The following is a 12,391-nucleotide window of genomic DNA, read 5'->3' as shown; positions in this document are numbered from 1 at the left end:
ATGGAATTCAATAAACATTGAATAGCATATCATGCAGTTTGTCTATGCCTTTTCCTCCGTGTTGTCCTGGTTTTCTGTGCTGCCTCCTAGTCGCCACCATGGTTTGCTGTGCTGCCTGGGGATGCTCAAATGGCTCAGAGAAAGGAGTACGAATGTACGGCTTCCCCACTGACACAGAGCGGAGGAAGCAGGAGCAATTTCACGACCAACAGCAAAAAAATATGTGATTTATATACAAACACTGCATTTGCACTTTTTCACAAAACGAAAACCACACCATTGGGAAAGCGTAATGTTTTGTTTAATACAAAAAAAAACAGGGAAAGGCTTGAAAAATACTGAGAGTTGAGACTCAGGGTGCAGGGTGAGGGTCTCAGTGCAGGTATTCAGGCTCCATTGAATCCCCCTCTGGTTCTTGTGCTGAGAGAGGGAGTAACAGCAGGATAAAGGGTTATACACACCTATATAGCACACCTATTGGATGGGAAATTGCCTTGGGGAGATAAGGTGTGGTCTCTGTTCCCAACTGAAGTTATGGAACTTTATTATTTGTTAGTTTAACAAAGCATGACAAATGGCATCAGTAACAGATGTGATATGAATTTCTATAAAGTTGTCTCACATTCTTGGTCATATTTTATATACAGTATGTAATGAGTATAACATGTCCAGTAAGTATAAAGTGTTTCCTAATACTGTGTATTCAAACACTATGGAATATGTATGTGGGCAGACAAAACTGAGTTGTTCTGTGTGTGAAGTAACCTCAAGTCACTCGTTTGTCAAGACAAAAAAGGGCAAGACTAGGTTGAGAGCAGAGGCTATTCCCACCATCTTCGTGCATCGCCCTGTGGTCAAAAAGAGAAGGGCCCCTGTATCTACAAAGCCCATAGCTCATGATCACAGCGATAGTGTGAAAGGTGACACAGGTATAATAAGTATGAACTCTTAGCAACTAAAGTAATATTTCTTATTTTTAAGTGGTATAATATTTTAAATGTTCAAACATTTACAGTGCCATGTCTTCTACTTACATTAGTCTCAAAGATTGAAGGAAGAAGGGAAGGGATCACTGCCCTCCACCTGCCAGCACCCAGCCAGAGGAGCGCAAACAACAAAAACAAGCAAGGTGTCCCGTCATGTACCTGGAAGTTTGGGTTGGCAAAATGGAGTAAGAGAGGGACTTGAAAACCCTTGGTGGCTCTCTACTCATGTTGTTACAGTTGTCTTGGTTACAGCTCTCATGTTTTTTTGTTGTGCCATTTCCATCTTTAGAAAATATGAAAAAATTGAAGTGAAATCAACCTCTTCTCTGGAGAACACACTTTGATTTCTCTGTCTTGTGAGTTTGCAGTCTTGCAGTTTTGCTCCTCCACCTGTAACATCACTGCCCCTCCACCTGCCATACAGTAGGTTACTAACAAGATTACTTATATAATACAGTGATAGAATACATGTTTAGTATGCTTACTTATATAAAACAGTAGTATTAAACTTACCTTGTGTTTTCACTCTCACTTAAGTCCCTCTCCCTTTGCCATCAATCCAAAATCAGCTGAGCTGCAACATTATACAGACAGGTAATAATCAACAGAATCACAAGGACACAATATGGCTCTGCTAAAAACACTCACTCTTACACGCACCAAAGTCATATTTATCTAATATTTAACTCCCTCCACCCCCGCATACAATCCCGTTTAGAAAACCCTCTTCTATAATTCAACAACGTTGGACCAAATGACATTAGGAGAACGGAATTTACAATTAAAAGGCTGTTCAACGTGTGTTGCTAACTTGATCGGTATCCTAGCTTGATCTGTTATCTGTAAACGTTCCCTAAATCTACTAATTTAGGAATAATCCACTAACATCCTTTAATACACATGTTCATTTGAATCAGATGTACTGATAATATCCGCAATATACATCTTTAAACTTCTTCTTACCTTTAAAAGTCACGAACGGTCTATTATGCTGCAACTCTACTGCTCTGCTAGCCTTGGCGCTAACTTCCGGGGAACGATTGAGAGGCTCCATGATCCGCCATTGCTGTAAAAAAGTGGTCCATTGGAGTGAACGGAGATGTCGTAACTCTTCTATTATACGGCTCTGGTTACACTACGTTGGAAACGCATTAGGCACACCCTCGTGGGGGCACACGCATGTGATTCGCTTAAAATTAAGCAGACATCTGATTGGCCGAAGACACTCGCCTCTTAAAAAAAGTGTGTGTGTGAATCTAGCTGTCAGGGGAGTCTCAAAAATCCACACACAAATGCAGAGAGATTCACACACAAATGCAGAGAGATCCACACACAAATGCAGAGATTCACACACAGAAAGCATTTTTTATATAAATGTAACAACACTCAAATGTGTTTTTGATGTAACTATTTGTGTGTGGATCAGAAATATGTTTGTGAAACTTTTTTACATTTATAAAATGATAAGTTTGTGTGTGTGCATTGAAAAATATGTGTGTGGACGGAGACATTTATATATAAATCCGGAATTACATTTGTGTATCCTTTTGTGTGCCTTTATTTATTTTTGAGACTGAACTGACCCCATATAAGCAGGGAGCTGAAAAGAGCTGTGACACGATACCGCGTGACAGGGCGACTGCAAATAAACACGGGTGTGTTGGGCATCTCGCTCATTGCTGGAGATGCCCCCACCTCACCAGATCAGAGTGATTATTTGTAGCTTCATCGTGGCCGCCGCCGTTGTCTGCCATGTGATATCCCGGTGAGGGATCACGCCGCATGGCACTTTCCAAAAGGACCGTGTTGATCTCCCGGGACGGGAGCCCCGGTGTTTACGGAAGGGCTCTTTGGATCGATCTCCTTGGTCACGTGGGTGAGGAGCAGCGTGGCCAACACACTCTCACTCCCTAAGCGTCCAATAGCGACGTTTGGTCAGTGTCCGTGGCGTCCAATTGTGACGCTCCTAGGCTCCTTCAGCGTCATAAAGGGACGCAAATAGCTTTCAACTGATAACGGAGAATTGTACACCCGGATGTAAATATTCCCCTTACTGTCGATTGATTTTACAGTGATATCTGCACTACTCATCGACTAAAAAACACCAGATTATCCTTGTTAATTACACAACATTGATTGGCTTAAATTGTGTGCAATGCTTTTGTATTTTTCCCCTTCGATTCGGAGAAACAAATATTTGTTCTGAGTAAAGGATGGCAGAAGACACTACACTACCCAGAATCCCCAGCTATCGTTTGGACTACACCATGTGCTCTGTTTGACAAACCCGGTGATAGTCCTCAAGCTCTGTGAATGGAGAGTGTGCTCCGAGGGTTAAGCCGATTCTCGAACAGCACTTGATATGGGATGGAACCACGGCAGACTGTCCAAAACTGGACTTGAACGGGTCCACCGCGTCCCCCCTCCCCCACCCCGTCCCCAGAACTACACATGCTGGCTATTCTGTTTCGCAACATGTTCTCTATGGCACGTCTCTACTGGGAGTTGTAGTTTTAAAAGACGTTTTCGTATTTCCCATAATAAGAAGTTGCTAGTATTAAACTGTGTACATCCCTGGAGGTTTAGGGGACAGGAAACACTCACATTTAAAACATATAATTAATAAATGGGTGAAAATTGCTTGTGCCCATTATGGGCAGTATTAATATATATACCCACACGCCAGCTAAGGTCAGAAGAGCTTTATTTAACAGCTGGTCTTATGTGTGTGACCCCTGTGATAACATTACATTACATTAATTGATAAGCCTGAAACATGCACTTGTCAAGGTTCAGAGGCACATTGTGCAAATATGGCAGTAGCCATCGATCAGCTTAAGATAAGATATACTTTATTGATCCCAAGTTGGAACATTTGCGTTACATCAGCATGTGTAACAGTTAAATATGCAGTTGTGTTTATTTGAAAATCATTTAGTATAATCACACAAATTCTGTGTTTTATATTCAACAATTCTGTGTTCTTTATTTATTGATTGTTCAATACCTGACAAGGCCGGAGATTAAATATCTACATACATCTTATAAGAGTATAATACATTATGTATAATATCAGTTAAAATAAGTGCTTCAACATAGTTAACATTGCTGGAGGTATGCACAAATATTGATAGATGTCTTGTAATGCACTGTTGAGGAACCTGCAACCCAAGTTTTTCATTCAGTGCAGAACTACACCACAGTTGTGTAGGCCTATATGATATGTCAATAAACCTTAGAACATCTTGAAATCTTGAAAGGGATGTGCAAAATAGTCATTATATACAGTCTTTAATGAACTATTAGTAGAGAATAACGAGTAATGAATATACTTTATAGGGATCCTATTAATATCTAATAATAAAAATAATTAAATTCAATAACATGCTTTAAGCACCAGGTGTCCCTTTATATCAGCTGTGCACCTTTATGGTGTAAATACAGCCTATCTACCAATTGGATCAAATATAAAAGTGAGCCGAATTAGTGTTGATACTGCAAGGAGACGTATTGTGTGAAAAGAAATGTAAGATGTTGTTTAATGGCTGATATATTTATGATCCACGTCACGTTTTCAGTTCCTCATGTTTGTCTAGAGGTCTTCTCATCAGGGCTCTATAAATACAGAACTACGGCAGATATGTAATATGTAATGCAGCCGAACCGTGTATTACAATGCCGTTATGTGATGACTTTCAAAGAGAAAAGCAAGCACACTCGGAATAAAGTATTATTTTTTTAAATGTTTTCGGTCTGTTTCCGGTATTTGTTAATGACGATGTGCTGTGAGATGTGAGACTGGAATTGCACAGGGGAAAATAACGTAGGCTATCTTTAGATGCGTATTTTGTTAAACTAACATGTTTAGGCTGTGGACCAACACTATACATTGACGGGGAAGGGGGTAGCAATAAAGATAACACCATTAAACAGTTACACAATATAACAGAAATAATATCGATAGCAGCGTCCCTAGCAACCACCTTGGTAACAATGAAAACGTCGCGATTTCCTGAAGTAATCTTCGTAATAACTAGCAAACTAAAGATCATGTACATCCACTGCACACATAATCTGAAATAACAACTCATATTTCTCGCATCAAATGACATCAAAACTCATTTTAATGGCCAAACTAACTTTAAATAGGCATTTTCCACCGAGAATAAAACGAAGTTCGGCCATGTTTTCTTTTTCTGCAGGGAGAAATTTGAAGATCATGTGACATAGACGCCAGCCATCGGAATGAATGGTGAAAAAAACGGGGTTTGTCAAACAGAGCACATGGTGTAGTCCAAACGATAGCTGGGGATTCTGGGTAGTGTAGTGTCTTCTGCCATCCTTTACTCAGAAAAAATATTTGTTTCTCCGAATCGAAGGGGAAAAATACAAAAGCATTGCACACAATTTAAACCAATCAATGTTGTGTAATTAACAAGGATAATCTGGTGTTTTTTAGTCGATGAGTAGTGCAGATATCACTGTAAAATCAATCGACAGTAAGAGGAATACTTACTTCCGGGTGTACAATTCTCCGTTATCCAATGGGAATGGACGCTCACATTGCCTTTAAGGGCAGCCGACATAAACGAATGCCGTGCTTCCATGAGCGTCAAATCCCGACGCAGATGGGAATACATTGCAATCAGTTGAAAGCTATTTGCGTCCCTTTATGACGCTGAAGGAGCCTAGGAGCGTCACAATTGGACGCCATGGACACTGACCAAACGTCGCTATTGGACGCTTAGGGAGTGAGAGTGTGTTGGCGTGGCTGCTTCTTTATGGAAGCAAACAAGAGACAGAAGTATTTGAATTTTATCAGACACCGAATTTATAGCATTGAAAATAATGACTTTGACAATCATGTATCTGAATTTGTTTTGCTCCGAATTTACCTATGTGAAATAGAAATGTAAAAATTCAAGTTAAAAAAATTCGAATGTTCAAATTCAGATCCCAAAAATTCAAGTGAAAAAAATTCGACGTCAAATATTTCGGTGTTTAAAATTTGATGTCAAAAAATTCGGTGTATAAAATTCGACGTCAACAATTGAGATGCAGCATCATCCGGGCTACTCAGACAGGATAAGCGATCCAGCCCGAATGCAATCAAACCGACTTCTGGCCTATCGGAGCCAACCCCAGTGCGGTGAAGCCCAATGCTGCAAACTGTAGGCGATGGATGCAGATGGGAGAAATTCCCGTAGACCCTATGTTAAAATGTCCAACTTAACATCAGAAAATGAACATGTTTCTAGCCTGGATCCACAAAAACATATTCTGTATATAGTTAGATTCCCCCTTCATGACAACGGGACTGCTGCCCCTAGCTCCTCTGTCTCACTGCTTGCTCCGTTAGCTCCATTGGCTCCGTGATGCTCCAGCAGCTCAGCTCATTGAGGAGAACACTACTTGAACTCGGCCGTGTTGGTTCCTGGTGGACTATTCGTCATGCAAATATAGGATTTATCTGCGGTTAAAACAGACCGTCCATGAATGCAGTTGCTTCGGTAAGTCAACCCTGCGTACTTTGTTATGTTACTGGTGTTTTTATTAAGCTAACGTTAATAAATCTTTATAGTTGGGTTAGCATTTGAGCAATCGTAGCTCCATCTGTGCTAACGATGCTATGCGTAGCATCCAAGAGTGTAAAACATTAAGTGGGATGCTACTGTATACCAAAAGGTTTCTGTGCGAGGTTGCACAAATAAGGTCATCCTTGTACGTTAGATAGTTAGTTTGCTAGTTAGGTTACTGTATGCATTGTTAAGGTTCATTTCAATTCGCTATGCTCTACTATAGCATAAAATAGACTAGCTAACGTCAACGTATTGTTGAAGAGAGGCTTAGTATATATTAAATCAACCTCACAATAAAATGTGTGTATCTTTTAAAATATGAACGTCACATTTCAAGATGGCCCAGAAATAACGCTCCCTTAGATATTGTAATATGGTTTGTTGAACTGGAGTTATTTATTGCAGCTAACCGCCTATCCGACTAACGACCCAAACATTGTTGTTTTTAATATTATTACCAATGCCTCTTTTCATTTTATTATCATCACACTTGAGAAACAGCCTCATCGTGGCTGTAGAATGGAACATGTAACTTAATGCCTGCATTTAAGGACGATGAATAGCGTAATGCCTTAGTGACAAGGAAATTATTTGTTTAAATATTAGATATGACGTTATCTGTGACTTCAGTGAAAATTAAGCTTATCCATTGCATTGCATTTGTTAAATAGGTTTGTGTCTTACCCTTACGTGTGTGATACATATGAATATGGCATATGAAAACAAATTAATTTGACTGACTCATCCAGTAACAGTAACATAAAAAGGACCTACACAATAATACTCAATCAAACTGATACAGTATAAGGACTGTGATATCCAGCAATTTCTTAAGTATAACAATAAGATTATGACCTGTTTTTAAAAGAAGATAAAACGTTGTTTGCATGTAAAGAAGTATGTAACCCATGCATGTAGCTTTACATCTGTTTGTTCAAAGTGTCCTTAAGGTGCTCCAGACAGGCTGGACCAGAGGAGGAGAGACAGATCTGGACTCCTAACAGCAGAGAACTTCAGCACGGATTCCAAGGTACACCTTTTTCATACTTTACAAAGAATGCATAAAGTAATGACTCTAATATACTGATATACATGCCATTAAACATGACTAAATACTAGATCACCCACACATCAGTGATGTTGAGTGTACTTTCTTAGAAAAAGGTTACATTTACATTTTACCAAGCAACATCACTTTTTTGTTCAACTTTCACATTTCAATGTATTTAAGGAAAATATTATTGAACATAGTGAGAACTGCGACCCTTTGTCTCTGCATATTGACTGTAAAAAAACATGTTAAAAGTGATTATTTCAGTGAGACAACCGAACAGAGCAATCTTCTACAGTTGCACTAAGTTTTGATAACAGTTAAATATTATTTTAATAATACATTTATTTCAATGTTGATGAATTTAAAACGGTTTATTCATAATCTGATTATCTTTGTAGTACACTGTTGGATTTAAAAACACATTCAAATAAAAAAATCATTATATTTATAGCCCCTGAACAAACAAACACACCTCTTTCTTAAATAACACACTTGCTCTGCAATAATGTTTTTTGATATTTCTGTTAGGAAAGGACACGCCTGAGAGACAGGACTGCTTCACCATTTTCTCTTTCTCTGAGGGTCCAGAAGAACATCCAAGAGGGAAAGGAGAAGCTGATGAGATTTAAGAGCAGTACAGGACATTCACTAAGAGACACTTGTATTGTAACTAGGGCTGTCAATTTAACGCGTTAATAACGCGTTAACGCAAAAAATTATTAACGCCACTAATTATTTTAACGCGATTAACGCATGTGTATTTTTTTCCTCGGCCGCCCCGTAGTTTCAGAGCGCATCGAGTTTAAAATACCATCTACAAGCTGATGCTGACAGCCCCACTGATGCTGACAGCCCCGCTCCTGCCGCCCGCTTGTGGCAGACCACACTTCCACGCTCACCGGCAGGCACCGACTGGCCATCGGGAGGACCGGGAGGGTGTGTGTATGTGTGGCCCGAGCGAGCGAGAGAGAGACCTTATGTGCATTGTTGTTGTTAGCATCTGGTGCTAGCTAGCTGCGCTAACGGATATAAGGAGCTGTTTAAATGAAAACAGAGGAGCGACATTTCGCCGACAACTGCGCCAAGCACTTGACTTGATGCAGGAAGCCAGACAGTGGGACATTGTACGAAAAGTCAGCACACTCAGCACGGATAGTGCGCGTAACATGATTGAAGCGTCCAGGCAGCTCCCGTTCGAGCATATGCCTTGAGTTACACATAGCTCCAACGTTCCATCTCTCACACACACACACACACACACACACACACACACACACACACACACACACACACACACACACACACACACACACACACACACACACACACACACACACACACACACACACACACACACACACACACACACACACACACACACACACACACACACACACACACACACACACACACACACACACACACACACACCATTTGTATTGTATTATTGAATGAGAGAGGTTCCAGATTGAATTGAGGCGAATATTTGTAATGTTCAGAGGTTGTTGTGTTTAATATTCATGAGAATATTTCTCATTGTTCAAATGATAGTAAACATTTGCATAAAGCATATTTGTCCACTTATATGTTGATAAGAGTATTAAAAACGTATTCCTCTAAGGTACATTTAGAACAGATAAAAAATGTGCGATTAATTTGCGATTAATCAGGATTAACTATGGACAATCATGCGATTAAATATTTTAATCGACTAACAGCCCTAATTGTAACACAAAGACCTGCACACTGAATAGTTTTGTAGTCTAACAGGAACTTCATTTGTGTGTTTGTTTGTGTTTTACGTTGCACCTCAGAGACAGTGTGATTATTGTCAGGCCTAAAAAGTTTGGCAACAAAAAAAAGTCAGCTGATCAAATGCATTTGCCTCACTTTATGAGCTTCACATCACTTGTGCCTTGTACCGCAGAGTTTGCAATGCCACAAATAAATGGGGCCAATCTGGCCAGTCAGATGTGAATGTGTAATCTAACATTTTCAGTAAGAATAACGGACAAAAGCAGTGCAAATACAATTTATTGAAATGTGAACTAAAAGTTATCAAGCATGAACCATCATCTTTTTTTTTTAAATAAAAACGAAATAATATACATGTTACACTAAATGTTAATCTGTTAATTGACAGGCCTGTGCAGGTGGTAACAGCTATGCCCAGCATGGGCTAGGTTCTGTAGGTGCAGCTGGTGCAGGTCCTCCTCCCTCAGGCCGGGTCCTCCTCGCAGGGAAAGACCCTCAGCCCTCTCTGGCCAAAGCAACAGACAGGACGTTCATAAAACTGAGATTTATCCCAGTTTCTAATCTGGTCTCTAATCATCCATCCTGTGAATATGAGAGGGGAACAAATAGTGTAATATATGCTTTGGACAATAAGAAATATAAAGTTAACTGTTGAGTTGCTCAGTTTTTTAGATTGACAGGGTTTAATAATACAAACAAAAGGAGAGGCACCGTAAAATAAAGATTGGTCTTTCAATAAATTGTGTTGATTTTGTCTTTTGAATTGTTTGTCTAAAGTCAAGTAGCTAGAACTGTTACTTAGTTTGAATGATACAGTCTGGTTATAATGTTTGGAGGAGGCATCACAGGTGAGAGCCCCATTTGTTGTATTCCATCCACAACAAATGCACACAGATTGATGGATGTGTATTTATTGATCTACTATTTCTTGAAATATTACTGTCAGTCCAAAACAAGAGATTTTGTTTTATTAACATTATTATCTCTTTTCCACTACACTATTTTGAATATTTTAGTTTTTACATCTCTACATTTATCTAACAGCTTTAACATTGTAAAGGTGTCACTTCTGACTCTGGGTAATTATGACAGCATGTCCTACTATTTTGAGAGTTTGAACAAACCAGACCTTCACCTATTAATGTAGAAAATAGTCAGCACATTAAACCATTATGAAAGTAATCATTAGTTAGCTCATTGTTCAAAAGCAACAAGGGTTAACAACAGTTAAGTCAACTCGTGCATCGGTAATAACAATAAAACAAATGATATAATAGTATAACTTGTGAGTCATCTCTCCACTTTTCACCATAATGTCCGTTTCAAAGAGACTGCATTAGGACAGAGCCGCGGCCCCACGGGAGCATGCCGCGGTGCGTTCAAGGACCTCAGTAGAAAATCGGCCCTTTTCTGTGTCAGCTCCCATGCCGAAACTCCCTTTTTATGGAAGGTTTGGTAGCGGAGTAGGCCACCAGAGAATACTACAGCGTCTTCGCTTTGGCTCCACAGCTGCTGGCATGTCCCCTGAACACAGTTTTGTGGGGAATGGAAGCCCCACAAAAGCTGTGTACTGACAGAGTAGAGGGGCATGACACTGAGACTGGGAACTCACTCCAGCTTTGCAGCGTCCCTCCTCCATTCAGGGGCAATAGAGAGTCAAATATATCATCTTGGGAGGAGATAGGTTTCCTTTCAACAGGAAGTCGAAAAGAGGCCCTGTTACAAGAACGGTGGGTTACGTATTGTAACCCTAGTCCTAGAGTGATGTGTGTGTGAAAAATGCATTTAGTAAAAACGATGGCATTTATCCCAGAGTAAGAGTCATCTCTCTCCACATGATCCCATAATGTCTCAGGGATCTCCGCAGAAGAACAGTGGGTTACGTAGGCCTAGTGTAACTCTAGTTCTAGAGTGATATGTGTGTGTAAAATGCATTCAGTAAAAACGATTGCATTTTACCGCTGCGGGACCATGGCATGAGGGTGTTCTTTTATCTGGACGACCTCATAGTCATGGCCAGGTCCAGGGAATGGGCAATGTTTCACACAGCCCAATTGATCCTACACCTAACCAAGTTGGGTTGAAAAAGAGTTGCGGTCAATTGGAAGAAGAGCTCCCCCATACCTCACCAGCAGGTAGAATATCTGGGGGTGATGCTCGATGAAGGCAGACTACATGCCACCCTGACAGAAAGCAGACAGGCATCCCTGCTGCGGGCAGTCTGCAGGCTGCGTCAGGGGGCGATGGTGACAGCTTTGATCATCATGCAGACTTTGGGTCTCATGACGGCTGCTCACTCCATAGTGCCACTCGGACTCCTGCATGCACGTCGCATACAGAGGTGGCTTACCGGCCTTCGTGTAGATCTCAAGACACAAACGACGTCTGGTGATCATCCCCCCCTCAGTAGAGAGCAACCTCCGATTCTGGGGGTCCCCAGAGAATCTGCGGAGGGGAGCTCCACTGGGGCAAGTGACCTCCTATATCACAGTCTTTACAGATGCTTCAGTGACAGGATGGGGGGGACGTGCCTAGAGAGAGCTGTAGGTGGTTGCTGGCCTCTGACAGAGGCTCGGCACAGCAACCTCCTGGAGCTGCAAGCAGTGATGCTGGTCCTACAGCACTTCAAACCCTTAATACAGGGCAAACATGTGCTAGTGATGAGCGACAACCGCACCACATGTCGTACATCAACAGGCAGGGCGGATTCCGCTCAATAGCCTTGTTGACCGCGGCAGAGAACCTGTGGTTGTGGGTTTCACAGATTGTGTCGTCTCTAAGGGCCCTGCACATCCCGGGACGGGAGAACGGGGGGGCCGACCTCATGTCAAGAGGCGGACCCCTGCCAGACGAGTGGAGGCTTCACCCGGAGGTGGTGAAGCAGGTCTGGACTCAGTTCGGGAGAGCAGAGGTGGACCTGTTCGCCAATCGGCGCAACAGCCACTGTGCCCTGTGGTTCTCCCTGGCCAAGGAAGCTGCTTTACGCCTTCCCCCCCCTGGAGAGGGTGAGGCGGGAG

General features: G+C 41.3%; 1 long non-coding RNA gene across 1 annotated transcript; it reads right to left on the bottom strand.

Moving 5' to 3' along the window:
* Positions 1–344: 344 nt before the first annotated feature.
* On the bottom strand, positions 345–1,567 carry LOC139433951 (uncharacterized). The gene is made up of 4 exons (XR_011643342.1): positions 1,500–1,567; positions 1,306–1,417; positions 1,035–1,145; positions 345–420 (listed from the first exon to the last, which is right to left on the bottom strand). It is a non-coding gene; the product is annotated as an uncharacterized lncRNA (long non-coding RNA).
* Positions 1,568–12,391: the final 10,824 nt, after the last annotated feature.

The sequence above is a fragment of the Pseudochaenichthys georgianus genome, chromosome 6 (genome assembly GCF_902827115.2).
Source record: "Pseudochaenichthys georgianus chromosome 6, fPseGeo1.2, whole genome shotgun sequence".
NCBI lineage: Eukaryota > Metazoa > Chordata > Actinopteri > Perciformes > Channichthyidae > Pseudochaenichthys > Pseudochaenichthys georgianus.
Note: the sequence above shows the minus strand (reverse complement) of the source record. Positions and strands in the feature narration are given on the sequence as shown.